Source organism: Pinus tabuliformis, chromosome Q (genome assembly GCF_031772625.1).
Source record: "Pinus tabuliformis cultivar Carrire ecotype Pingquan chromosome Q, CPIR1, whole genome shotgun sequence".
Lineage (NCBI taxonomy): Eukaryota > Viridiplantae > Streptophyta > Pinopsida > Pinales > Pinaceae > Pinus > Pinus tabuliformis.
In genome coordinates this window covers 94,038,740-94,052,626 of record NC_142296.1, presented here as the reverse complement: position 1 = coordinate 94,052,626, position 13,887 = coordinate 94,038,740, and positions in this window count along the sequence as shown.

Here is a 13,887-nt window from a genome sequence, read left to right as displayed (position 1 = left end):
TGGGTTTAGATTTCTGGTATTACTTTTCTGTTTACAGCATTCTGAGTAGTTGGGTGAATTGGTTGTATAAGGAGTTTGGGTGATTTGCATGTACTTGATGATTATTTGATCTTCTTGGATCCAGTCTGAAAATTAATGAAACGTGGTCCTTAAAGAAGTAGAAGAGCAAAGGGGGTTGTAGCTCCCTTCCAGGAGAGACTGGAAAACGAGAGAGAGTTGTAGCTCTCTGCAGGTTGTAGCCTGCGTACTGGTAAAGGACTGCACCAGTACAAAATCCTTGTAAAAGAAGTTTCTAAATTAAAAGAATATAGAGACATATTGCAGCAGGTGGTTTTCACCCACATTGGGTTTCCACCTTATATCTGGTGATCTTTGGTGTGCTTATCTATTTTTCTGGTTCTTGTTCATTATTATATGGTACTGACATACAAATTAATGATCAATATCTGAAGAATAAATTAAAGTATAAATCTGGAAGGCATATTGAAAAGAATTTGATAATACTAATTCACCCCCCCCCCCTTAGTATTATTTCCAACATTTTGATGGACGCCAAGATCAAAAGGCTGGAAAACGAGATCAAGCAAGCATGTCTCATCGATAAACCAAGGATGACAAGACAAGGTGCAGATGATCATACCACTGGATTAGAATATTGTCGCCGAGAATTTATGACTCTGCTACCAAGGCTATGACCACACCTCACCAAACGCAGTAACCAGGGGAGCGTACTACATAGGGTAGAACGCATGGCACCGGCTTTCATGAGGGAAATTGAGGAGTTTTCGTAGACTATACTGGAAGGCGAGTTGAAGTCTCGCACCAATGGTGCGACCAGCTGACTAGCTATAGGGAGCACAGTCACAGTGCTCCAGGCAATTGAAAGTGAGTGCGAGACTATAAAAGAGTCTATTTGGGAGTTGTGTGATAAGGTAGGTGTGCGCAGAATCAGCATGTCACAAGGTTCGCGCCCATGCACAAGGGGTTGTGCTACCACGTAGGTAGGCTACGAAGTGACTGTTGGTGTCACTGTTCATGACAAGACGTCCTATTTAAGGAAAAAGGGAGCAGGCACCGGGCATTTAAGATGTGAATTAAGGATAAGATTTGGGATAATCTGCCACCAAGAAAGATTGATGGCCCAAAATTGGGTGGAACGGTCGAATTTGAATTCAAAAGTCACTATAAAACTCCCGGGACTAGCCATGAGACAACACTTGTTCACTTGAGATTTGAGCAGTTGATCAAAGCATAGAGTGTTGAGCACCGAGTGATATTCGAGCCCCTAAGTTCGCGAAAGACCACATACAATTCAAACAAGATGACGGCTACCAAGAGAGGCTTGGGCTTTGCAGAAGGAACCACCGATGAGGCTGTGCAAAACCCCACGTTACACAATGTTCCCGAAGATACTGGGGTTGCACCAGAAATCCTGAAATCACCTCAGATGCCGAGACCCAAGAAAGATAAGCAGGCAGCGGAACCAGTCCACATGTCCCCAAGGAATCCGTGGTTTGGTAAGCTCTCAATGGAAGAAAATGGCAAGGTTGTCACCATTGAGATAGATGATGAGGAGGTGGACCTATAGGCTCTCATTGATGAGATAGAGGAAGTAGAGGACATGGAAGAGGATATCCAACCGGTGCGGTCCACAACGAAATTGCCTGAGTACATCCCTCCGCGAAAAAGGAAAACCAAGATACCAAAGGATCTAGATGCCATAAAGAGCACACTCTAGACCCCACTCCTCCCTGATGGAATTGTGTTTGAAGGCTCGCACCTGGGTTGCATGCCCACAATGAAGTTTGAAGATTAGGACCTCATGAATAGTGAGAAGTTCCCACACTTAGAGACGGAGAGCCTCAAGAAGCAACGCACGGAGGGGCCAGTCTCAACATTAGAGCTGCGAAAATGGCTGCGTGGTGTGAAGAAGGCCGGATTGCTTCATCTGCTGTGGATACCACACTTTCACCATGCACCCATCACTATTTTTGTCATCCGGTAGCTGCTTTGCCTAGTGCATGATGGGTACTTATGGCGGGAGGAGCCTATTCCCATCATGGCGGATCTCATCCACAGAATTTCTCGAATTCCCTGTAAGGGAAACGACCCCACAAAGATAGAAGGAAAAAGTGGCGATTTGGCTCTTGCGGAAGCCATGAAGAAAAAGTATAAGCTAGAGAGGAAAAAGAGGGGTTACACAATCAACAGCATCAAAGATAAAGGGGTGTGTGTAGCCACCCAACTCTTGGTTGGGAAGGTAATGAGAAAATGCCGTGGTGATGAAGTATCAACGCTAGTAGTTGCGTTGGCCGAACAATGCGTAGAGGGGTCCAATTCAACTAGGTCGAGTTCCTCTATGAGGAACTCTTGATCAACTACAAGGAAGCCCAGGAGCAGGGTAAGACCTTCCACTACGAGTGGTTTCTCTTGTCCATTTTGCTAGTAGTAGGAGAACTGCCAGAGGATAGTCAGTTCCCAAGCATTGAGTGCGTCTTACCAGAGGCCACAAAGTATGCGTCGCTCTGGGCTACCAAGGATGTGAAGCGGATTCATGATACGAAGATCTTTTGGGTTCTCATGGAGGCAAGCATCCAGATGTGGATTAATATAAGGCCACGCCTTTCCCCCACAGTGCACAACAGTCTGCGTACCTTTGCAAACTTCAAGGTGGACATGCATAATATTTACATCAAGGTGCGAAAGGATCATAGTGGCACGTGATCAACCCCAGAAATGGGTAATTATATGGGCTCATCTAGCCTCCTAATTCGACTTAATCCACCATTCTGATTATTTTATTGCATTTTTTTTATTATATTTATGCTAAGAGAGTTAAATGGATTAGTCATTATGCTAACAAGTCTAATGTGTGATTTATGCAGTATTTTTGGTCAATTTTGAGACAAAATCAAAGGTTTAAATGAGCACTTGGCAGCCAAATTCGTGGAAGAACAAGGGGGAGTATTTGTAGGAAGGTTTCCCCTTCATTTATGAGCCCTTACCTCAAATTCTCCATCAAAAACTCGAAGCACAAGGGGCAGCCAAGCAAGTCAAGTAGGACTGTTGTTAACTGCAAGTTTTGGCAGCCGAGTCCCTAAAGTTTAGGAGGACTGTTGGGGTCCTCAATTTGTATAAATAAGAAGGCTGAGGGCATCATTTGGAGTTAGTAAATTTGCAGTTCGATTTTAGGAGGATTTAGTCAGATGTTAATTAGATTTTAGTTAGTAGGTTAGCTCTGCATTTCAACACATTTTCAAGCTTTTTCTTGTGGACAATTTTTGGGATGTAACTATTATTTCTTGCTCAATAAAGATGAATCCAGCTTTGCACCAGCTCTAATCTATCTTAGGATGTTGTAGCTCTTGGGTTTGGGCCCAACCCAAGTGCCCAATACCTCCTTTGTGTACTTTTATGTGTCTTTGCTGCATTCTTAGAATAAAATCTGTTATTTAGAATAAGATCTTGCTTTGTTACTTAGGTTGTTTTTGATGATTAAAGTATATTTTCATGCTTCAGGTTGATTTTACAGTTTGGTAAGGGAAAAGATATTCAAAAAAGGCCATCAAGCAGCCCTTGATCTCACTTCTCCCTCCTTCGGACCATGAGATGAGACCAAGGTGTCCTTGCTGCCATAAAAACATTGTTCTTGCTTCTTCATGCAATTTCTAGTATTAGATTCTTAGTTGCAAAAGTTAGTACCAGTTGTGATTACATGCTTAGATCCATTCTTGCTTGGTTTCCATAGTTTTTTTACATGATTTGCTGCCAATAAACTTCTGTTCATCATGCTTATGGTTTCTAGGTCAAATTAGGTTAAAGTAGCTAGATCTTTGGTTTTCTTAGTCTTTGTTTGATTAGTTTTGAAAAATAACGTGCAGAGCACCTGTGAAACCTCCTCTCCTACCCTTACCCCATCAATGAAACCATCTTTGTCCTCTAACTTAGATTCTTGCCTCTCATTTGCCATGTTTTCTCACTTTTCCCTAGCTCCTACATTCTCGCACAACATTTCTTTTCTTATCTTCGAACCAACCCAATCGCCTTAACCACTCCTCAACCTCATGCACCAGGTCTTAGACCTCTTCACAGCCTCATCCAACCTCCATTTCCACTTTCCCACCGAATTTTCCTCCATAAACCCTCAAAAATCCTCTCTTGGCTCATCCTGTAGAAACATCCTGTAGAAGCTACAGTACATCCTATAGAACCCCTGCAGACTTCCTGTAGAAGCTAACGAAAGTGGTTTCTTGAGATCCGATCACTATGAAACTCTTTGGAAGGGTGATAGGGACCCCTTAGGCCCTCTTCTCACCTTCCCAACCTCCTGCAAGTTCCTACCCCATCTCCTTTTGCCAATCAACCTCTGCACAGTCAAAAACAGTTAAAGCACACGCATAATAAATCTGACAACTTACTCAAGAATACAGAAAGATGCTTTTTTCTAGATTTTACTTTAGATGTAGCTTAGTCACATGCATTTCACCTTTCCAAGAGTCAATGGCATCCATTTCCACTGCTTTCATCTCTTTTCTTGCACCAGTAGGGCTAGTCGGTAAAACTAGGGTTTGCTAGGGTTTGTGTTTCCTTTCAGCTTTCATCTTCTTTCTGCAAGTAGAATAGCCCTTTTGAAATTAGCTTTCTTCCATCATGATTAAAAGCTTCTTCTGAGAACTCATAGAAGTTGGCTTGAGCTCCTAGCAAACTTGTGCCAGCTGATCAAGTGACAGCCGCGGCAAGAGCTAGTACTTGTGCATATAGCACCGTCGCTTCCAAGTTTGTTACGAGCTACCGGGTTGATAAAATTGAAGAAGGGAGTCCCAAGAGTTGTAGCATCATTGTTTCAATACTGGAGCCCACCATCTTTTTGGCATCGCTGCAGGGGAAGCATCAAAGTATTGGTGATTGCTACTTTTCTTCTATTTTCTACTACAACCTTCGGCTAAGTAGTTTATTTCAGCAAGCGTAGAGTAGATTGATTCATTTCCATTCTACAATTTCATTTCTGCAAAAGTAGATTAGCATTTCCCGCTTTCATAGATTAGCATTTCAATTCTGCAATTTCAATTCTGTAAGTGTAGCCTAGCATTTCATTCCTGCAATTTCATTTCAGCAAAATAGATTAGTCATTTCCTGCTTTCATTTCAATTCCGCATTTTCATTTCAGCAAGATAGATTTTAGTTAGTTTCAATTCAATCTATTTCAGTTTTGCAGGTACAAGCAGGAAAAAAAGAAGAAGCAAAAATCAACCAAAAAGATTTCCTTTCATGCCTTGTAGGAGTAGAGATAATTTAGAAAAATGATTGCACAACACCCCCACTGCTTCACACAGCCAACCTTCTCTCTTCTATGATGGCTGTGATTAAAGAACCCTTAGGTGGACAGCAGGACATATTTGAAGAACCTCTAGGGGAGAAGAAGAAGAAAACATTCCTCTGGAGCAAATGGCTAGAAACTGAAATGATGGGAGCTTTTCTTCCAACTTATCCATTAAGGGTGAAATTGGAGATATGTGGGAAGATTGCAAAAGCGAGGTGAGGCAGATGCTTGCCATGCATATCAAAAGATATTGAGAGGAAGCTAAGAGGGCTTTGGCCATCTTTTGTCCCAGGTGCACTAGAAAGCACCCTAGGGACGAATTTCCATTGCACTCCATAGAAGTGTGTTTTGTTTGTGAAGAAGACCACCCTTCAAATCAGTTCCCTTCCTTGCATGGACTTAAAGCTGCATATCAAAGGGCCAAAGGAGTCACTGAATCACTCTATCATATGAACCAAAGGAGGAAAAATGGACCCATACCTTACCAGCAAGGAATGCAAGGGACATCCCAGACCTATTATGACCCTTATCAAGCCACTTCTATGCCTTCTTGGGGTCCCCCTGCTCATCATTTCTAGTCCACACTTCCTCCTTCGTCCTGCACATATCCATATTATGCCCAATCAGCTGCTCATTCATTTCACTCTTATGCTCAGCCACAGCCTCAATGGAATGCACCTCATCAGGGGTGGAGGCCCCAGTGCAACTCTCCTCCCGCTCCTTTGCCTCCACCACCTACTCAACCGCAACCATTACCTCCTACTCCACCAAGGAAACCCTAAATGCCTGCCCAACCACAACCCCATCCACATCCATCTCAAATATACACACCCACTCAACTACCCGTACCACCATTTCCAAACCTGCACATTGGAACAGCTCAACCCAATTACAATGTGGAGGCACAACATTACCAAACAACTCCTTTTGAGCTCAATGATATTCACCATAGCTCAGGAAGAGTACTACAAGAAAGAGACTATATTGAAAACATTGAAGGATCACATCTAGGAAAAGAAGATTCAAAAGAGGAGATCAAAGAACCATGGGCTGCACTTGATAAAGAGAAGATAACAGAATCAAAGATCGAGAGAGCTCCCTCATGGTTACCATCAAATCCTCCATGTAGTCAATAGAAAGATCAACAAAAAGAGGAAGATGAGAAGGTCATGGTAGAAGATGACATGAAGAGTGATCCAGATCAGCAAAAGGACCAAGGATATCAGAGCTATATTGAGATATGGTTCCAGACGGTCACTAGGTTGCAGCAGTACTCTCTTCCTCAGTTATGCTTGATCCCTTCAAAGTCAAATCATTTGGTCTCTGAAATCCGGATACCTGTCAAAGAATGCATTTCAAGCCTCCACATCATTTTGTCTCTAATCTCTATGTGCACATGGCTCCATTGGAAATATTCTTATACTTGAAAATGATTTTGTTTTTCAAGTAGGGTAGGGTAGGAAAAATAAATAAAATAAATAAATAAATGAAAATAAGAGGAAAAAATAAAAATATAAGGTGAAAACCTCCTTAGAGGCACCTCAGATTGGCTCATTGATTGAAAACCTCCATGAGGCGGTCAATGGGTTGGAAAGAAGAGAAAAGAAAAGAGAATAAGATCCCTAGGTGAAAACCTCCCTTGGAGGCACCCAGGGAAGGCAATTAGGGTGAAAACCTCCATGAGGCGCCCTAGTTGTTTTCAAAAAAAAAAAAAGAGAGAAAAAGAAAAATAAACCTAATTTCCATTGAATAATTGCAGGTTGCAGCAAGGACATTGCAGGTTAGGATGATCACTCAAAACAAAGACAGAGGAAGTTTTGTGCCTTCTACAGGAAGTTCTGTGTCTTCTACAGGAAGTTTTGTGTCTTCTACAGGAAGCCTACAAACAAGCTAAAATTGATCTTCGAAGAGGACCCAAAGGTTGGGAATATGTCCATGAGGCCTGCAAACATCCATGTTTCCATCCCTCACCCTTCTCCATTATTTTTTCCACCTAATTGTGCTTCTTTCCTAAAAACTGTCTGCTCTACAGGAAGTTCCCATAGAAATTACAAGAAGCTAGAAATGGATTTTAAAAGGTAGTTTAGCGAACATGATAGCTTCATAAAGGGTTCATAAATCCTCCTGTAGTCTTCAAACTCCTCCTCCACCATTTCCATGCTTGCATCACAGCTCGAGCTCATTTTTTCTTACTGTGCAAACCACCTGTAGAATGCTTTGAAGCAAAAATACATAGAACAGAAATTTATTTTTTCCCTCACATGAAAACCATGCATCCATTTACAAAACTGTTTTGACGAGGAGTTTTATAGGGATGATGGAAACATGCCCAAGCAGTTTTAGCCAATTCTGGTGCACGGTTTCCGAGAAATCAGCCTCCATCACCTTCAACAATTTTTGCATTTTCTCCATATCCATGCATCTCTTTCAAAATTTGTTTCATGGGGAGATGCATATGGGTGATAGTAACCTACCCAAGCAGTTTCAACCGATTCTGATGCCTGGTTTCCAAGAAATTGACCCCTGTAATCTTCAGCCATTTTCAGTTTTTCTTGATATTCGTGCATCCATTGACCACGATTTTTCTATGGGAGGTGCATAATGATGATAGAAGCATGCTCAGAAAGTTTCAGCTCAATCTGATCTATCATTTGGGAGCTATGGAGAAAACAAGTTGTTGTCTTGCAAAAATTCAGCATCAACAGCATGAGGGTGCAAATGTGAACGTTGAAGCAGGCTCCTGTAGCGTAGGTCTAGCCAGAGGATACCTACACAAGAAAAATAGCCATGAATCAACAACCAAACCAGCATGCATCCATAGAAACAAATGCATGCAGCAGAAGGAAAGGCCACAACACCTCACAGCAACCACATTCGACTTCCAGGTACGTGACTAAACTCGTTCCTTTGTTGCATGAATGTAATTTGAGAACTGTGTGAACAATGAGATGGTTGTGATTAAAAAAATTGGTGGCCAGCTAACTAGCCACCCTAATCCAGTTCAAACAGTTCTCGGTGGGTGAATACGACACGTGTGCTCATCCATCTCAGGAAGAAATCTAAAAACAAGTAATGGTGACCGTTTAAACTCCAGCGTGATTAATGGACGTGATTACAAGCAGAGAACAAACAGTTTGACGAACGTGACGGATGTGATTAGTGGTGGCTATTTAAATGGTCTGCATGGGGCCAACGTGCACTTGGCCAGCTCACCCTCCATCAACAGAAGTCTCCATAAATAGCCAATCGAACTCTCACCTCCATTGTTTCCATTTTATCATCATCTTTGCAGCTATAACAAGCTCCATACCAGTTCCATAGCAGCAAACCAGTCTTTCTCACCCATTTATTTTCAAAAACCCTCCTACTTATTGGGCTCTACAGGAAGCGCAGTTTCGTTCTACAGGAAACGAGAGCCGTCTACAGGAAGGTTTCTATAGGAAAGGCATAGAACAGCTCTGCGGAAGGAAAAACCAAAATTTTCATCGAACTTCAAGCTCCAAATGAGGTAGGCTCAAGAACACTCCTCTATGCATGATTTGTTTGAGTAAGAGGGTAAATTGAACATGGCAACAGATTGGAAAAAAAAGTGGAAGTCCGCCTATGTATTGAAAAAGTGAAAGGCTGCCTACAAATTTCCCCGAGTCTACACAGTTTCCTTCTCTCTCTGCATTTGAAATCTCCCCATCCTTCTTCAAAATTCTCTTATAAGGAAGGCATATGCAGCTTTGAGAGCTAGCCTGTGGATGAAAATTTTAAAATTTGCATATTTGAATGTGTCCTGAGAAGAAAACTTGGTCTCTATCCTCTGTCTGTAGAAGCAAAACTCTTCCTTTCATAACCAGATAGCCGAGAGCTGAGTCACAATAGTTTAAAACAAAGGGAATTATTTCCATTTGATATTTTAAGAAGCACATGAGGAATTCTATCTTTGATCTAGAAAAAAAGAAAAAAAACCGAATTCAACTATCCTCTATTTCAGATTAACTGTTTGGTTTCCTGAGAATTTCCTTTTTTGGTTAAAACATAAAAAGAGAACTCTCACCATGCCAAGAGGATTCATAAGGGGAGAACACACTGAAGAAGGTGAGAAAACCAATGGTGAAGGAACACAGGACATTCAAGCACAGCAAGAACAGAAAGAAAAAGGGGAAATGGGCCAAATTGCTGAGCCTAAAACAGAGGTGCATACAACAGCACAAACACCACGGAAAAGCAGGATGCAGAGTAGGGTAGAAAAGGCTGAGAAAGCCCAAATGAAAGCTATCATAGCCAAAGTAGACACATAGAAACAAAAGGGAATGAAACAGCCTAAAATAGCAGCACCACAGACAGAAACGGTTGACACGGGGACTTCTACAGGAAGCATGGAAGAAGAACAGCGAGAGGAGAAATCACCTGAAACATTGGCAAGGGAGGTAGCAATTGTGCTTGCTGCATTAAGCACACCTGTAAAACAAAAAGAAAAGAGAAAAAGGCAGGCCTCCATGTATTTTAAGGCCAAGAAAAGCACAAGAATTCAAACAAGCAGACTAGGAGGAACAATGGAAGGACATGGACAAGAAGGAAAAATTTTATGGCACAAATGAGTAGACCACATCAAAAGCTTGAGATGATAAGGAGGCCACCAAGGCCATCAAAGATGAAGAGATAGATTAGTTGCTCAGAGGATGAGCAACACTTTCAGTAGGGGGCTGATGATGAGCCCTAGAAATGGGTAATTATATGGGCTCATCTAGCCTCGTAATTCAACCTAATCCACCATTCTGATTAGTTTATTGCATATTTTTTTATTATATTTATGCTAATAGAGTGAATTGGGTTAGTCATTATGCTAACAAGTCTAATGTGTGCTTTATGCAGTATTTTTGGTCAATTTTGAGACAAAATCAAAGGTTTAAATGAGCACTTGGCAGCCAAATTCGTGGAAGAAAAACGGGGAAGATTTGTAGGAAGGTTTTCCCTTCATTTATGAGCCCTTAGCTTGTATTCTCCATCAAAAACTTGGAGCACAAGGGGCAGCCAAGCAAGTCAAGTAGGACTGCTGTTAACTGCAAGTTTTGGTAGCCGAGTCCCTAAAGTTTAGGAGGACTGTTGAGGTCCTCAATTTGTATAAATAAGAAGGCTGACCTTATTTGGAGTTAAACAGTTTGTAGTTTGATTTTAGGAGGATTTAGTTAGATGTTAGTTAGATTTTAGTCAGTAGGTTAGCTCTGCATTTCAGCACATTTTCAAGCTTTTTCTTGTGGACAGTTTTTGGGATGTAACTATTATTTCTTGCTCAATAAAGATGAATCCAGCTTTGCACCAGCTCTTATCTCTCTTAGGAGGCTGTAGCTCTTTGGGTTGGGCCCAACCTAAGTGCCCAGTACCTCCTTTGTGTACTTTTATGTGTCTTTGCTGCATTCTTAGAATAAAATATGTTATTTAGAATAAGATCTTTCTTTGTTACTTAGGTTGTTTTTGATGATTAAAATAGATTTTCATGCTTCAGGTTGATTTGATAGTTTTGTAAGGGAAAAGATCTTCAGAAAAGGCCATCAAGCAGCCCTTGATCTCACCTCTCCCTCCTTCGAACCATGAACTGAGACCAAGGTGTCCTTGCTACCATAAAAACATTGTTCTTGCTTCTTCATGCAATTTCTAGTGTTAGATTTTCAGTTGCAAAATTTAGTACCAGTTGTGATTACATGCTTAGATCCATTCTTACTTGGTTTCCATAGTTTTTTTACATGATTTGCTGCCAATAAACTTATGTTCATCATGCTTATGGTTTCTAGGTCAAATTAGGTTAAAGTAGCTAGATCTTTGGTTTTCTTAGTCTTTGTTTGATTAGTTTTGAAAAATAACGTGCAAAGCACCTGTGAAACCTCCTCTCCTACCCTTACCCCATCAATGCAACCTGCTTCGTCCTCTAACTCAAATTCTTGCCTCTCGTTTGCCACGTTTTCTCACTTTTCCCTAGCTCCTACATTCTCGCACAACATTGCTTCTCTTATCTTCGAACCAACCCAATCACCTTAGCCACTCCTCAGCTTCATGCACCAGGTCCTAGACCTCTTCACAGCCTCATCCAACCTCCATTTCCACTTTCCCACCAATCTTTCCTCCATAAACCCTCAAAAATCCTCTCTCATCTCATCCTGTAGAAACATCTTGTAGAAGCTACAGTGCATCCTATAGAACCCCTGCAAACTTCTTGTAGAAGCTCACGAAAGCGGTTTCTTGAGATTCGATCACTATGAAACTATCTGGAAGGGTGCTAGGGACCCCTTAGGCCCTCTTCTCACCTTCCCAACCTCCTGCAAGCGCCTACCCCATCTCCTTTTGCCAATCAACCTCTGCATAGTCAAAAACAGTTAAAGCACATGCATAATAATTCTGACAACTTACTCAAAAATACAAAAAGATGCTTCTTTCCAGATTTTACTTCAGATGTAGCTTAGTCACATGCATTTCACCTTTCCAAGAGTCAATGGCATCCATTTCCACCGCTTTCATCTCTTTTCTTGCACCAATAGGGCTAGTCGGTAAAACTAGGGTTTGCTATGGTTTATGTTTCCTTTCAGCTTTCATCTTCCTTCTACAAGTAGAATAGCCCTTTTGAGATTAGATTTCTTCCATCATGATTAAAAGCTTCTTCTGAGAAATCATAGAAGTTGGCTTGAGCTCCTAGCGAACTTGTGCCATCTAATCAAGTGAAAGTCGTGGCAAGAGCTAGTACTTGTGCATATAGCACCGTCACTTCCAAGTTTGTTACGAACTACTGGGTTGATAAAATTAAAGAAGGGAGTTCCAAGAGTTGCAACATTATTGTTGCAATACTGGAGCCCACCAGTGCGCCCCGAATTTATTGGAGCTAGATAGATAGCAACATAGAAAATAAAGTATGAGGCCAAGTTTCACGTCATGCAGTTGGCCAAGAAGAGGCGCAATGAAAAAGTGGCATCAAAGGTAAGGGCATTCCGTGAGGTAGCAAAGGCAATTATAGAGTAGGCAAAGGCCACCGAAGTAGTAGCAGCATCACAAACAACAGGGGCCACAACAATGTAGGAAGAGGAGGGTCAGGAATTGTCTACAGGATAGGAGGCAGAGGACATAGACCATGCAGAAGAAGGCGCGGACCCGAGCACAACTTCCACCCAACTCAAAAGGGCGCGCGTCACAGAGAGATCAGGTCCACGGAAAAAGGTTAAGGCCTCTAAATTGGCCAGCACCCCAATCACGTTAACGGAAGGTGACCTCTACGACATCGGTGACACGGTTCACGAGGTCACCAAGGAAGCACTCCAAGAAGCCATGTTGGAGCAGCAGACTGTGTTGGGGCCCTAAGGGCACAGATGCATGAATTATAAGTGCGGCCCCCACACGAAGGAACTATAGCCACCTACAGCGCAGCATGCACATCAGCAACGGAGTAGATGCTACGCGCAAAGATGGCCAACACCATAGTGCTACTAGAAGGGGCACTAGCAGCAGAGAATGAGATCGACAAAGCCATGGTTGGCAGGATCAAGGGACTTGGCCTTAATTTGGCTGCCCTTCCATGAGACACACTATACCAACTGCAGGATGGAATAACAGTAGAGCTCCGTGCTAGGGAGAGCTACGCGAGTCAGGTGATGAGTGAGCAAAAGATCAACATCAAATAGCTCAACCTACAACATGACGAACTAGTGTCACAAAACCAGCAGTTAGTGCAGACAGTTGATGAAGCATGCCAGCGAGTCCTAGAATTGTCCATCATCATAGACCTACCAATAGAAATGTAGATCCACTTTTTAGCAAGTGGAGTCCAAAAGGCACGCAAGGAAACAACGGGTGTGTAGTTGGAGCTGAATCTCTATATTGACGAGCTGCGGCTGAAGGCGTAGCCTTCCACTCCCCTGGAAGTTAGAGAGTAGCTTGTTAGCGCTATCCAAATAGAGTTGGAAGGAATTGGACGAGTAGTACAAGATTGTACCGATATGTTGGACTAAGCCTTTGGAATCCTCACATCCTTGCAGGAGGATCCCAACATACAGTGCCTGGAAACAGATGCGCACGAGCTTCAGGACCAGTATGAAAATATAAGGGGAAGTGCATAGACAATCATCTTCACTCAACAGCTCGCAAATATGGAGTAAGCAAAGGCACTGAAAGAGCAGGTGGATGCCGCAAGACAGAAAGAGGCACTTCTCAAAGTGCGTGTCCAGCCATGGATTAATGAGGCCTTCACCATTACGAAAAATATCAAGGGCAAGCTCGCACAAATGCAGGGGCTCTACATGCTAAGGCAGGATTCGATCCTCACAAAGAAGCATCGAAAGAGTGCATGCAGTAGGTCCAACAAATCGCAGAACAGAGCATTGCGGACCCCCGAGCAGTACGAGACCAGTTGGAGGGGATCCACACCAAGATTTCCGCGTTGAAAAAATGACTCGAGGGTGAGTCACGATGTTTGTGTTGGGGGCCTGTTGGGCATGGAATCCCCCTCACAGCATGTTTTGGGGCTCAAAGCCCAAGTGTTGGTCAAATGTATTATAAGACTCTATGAGTTGTGGGCATGGAGCACGAAGTATAGGTTA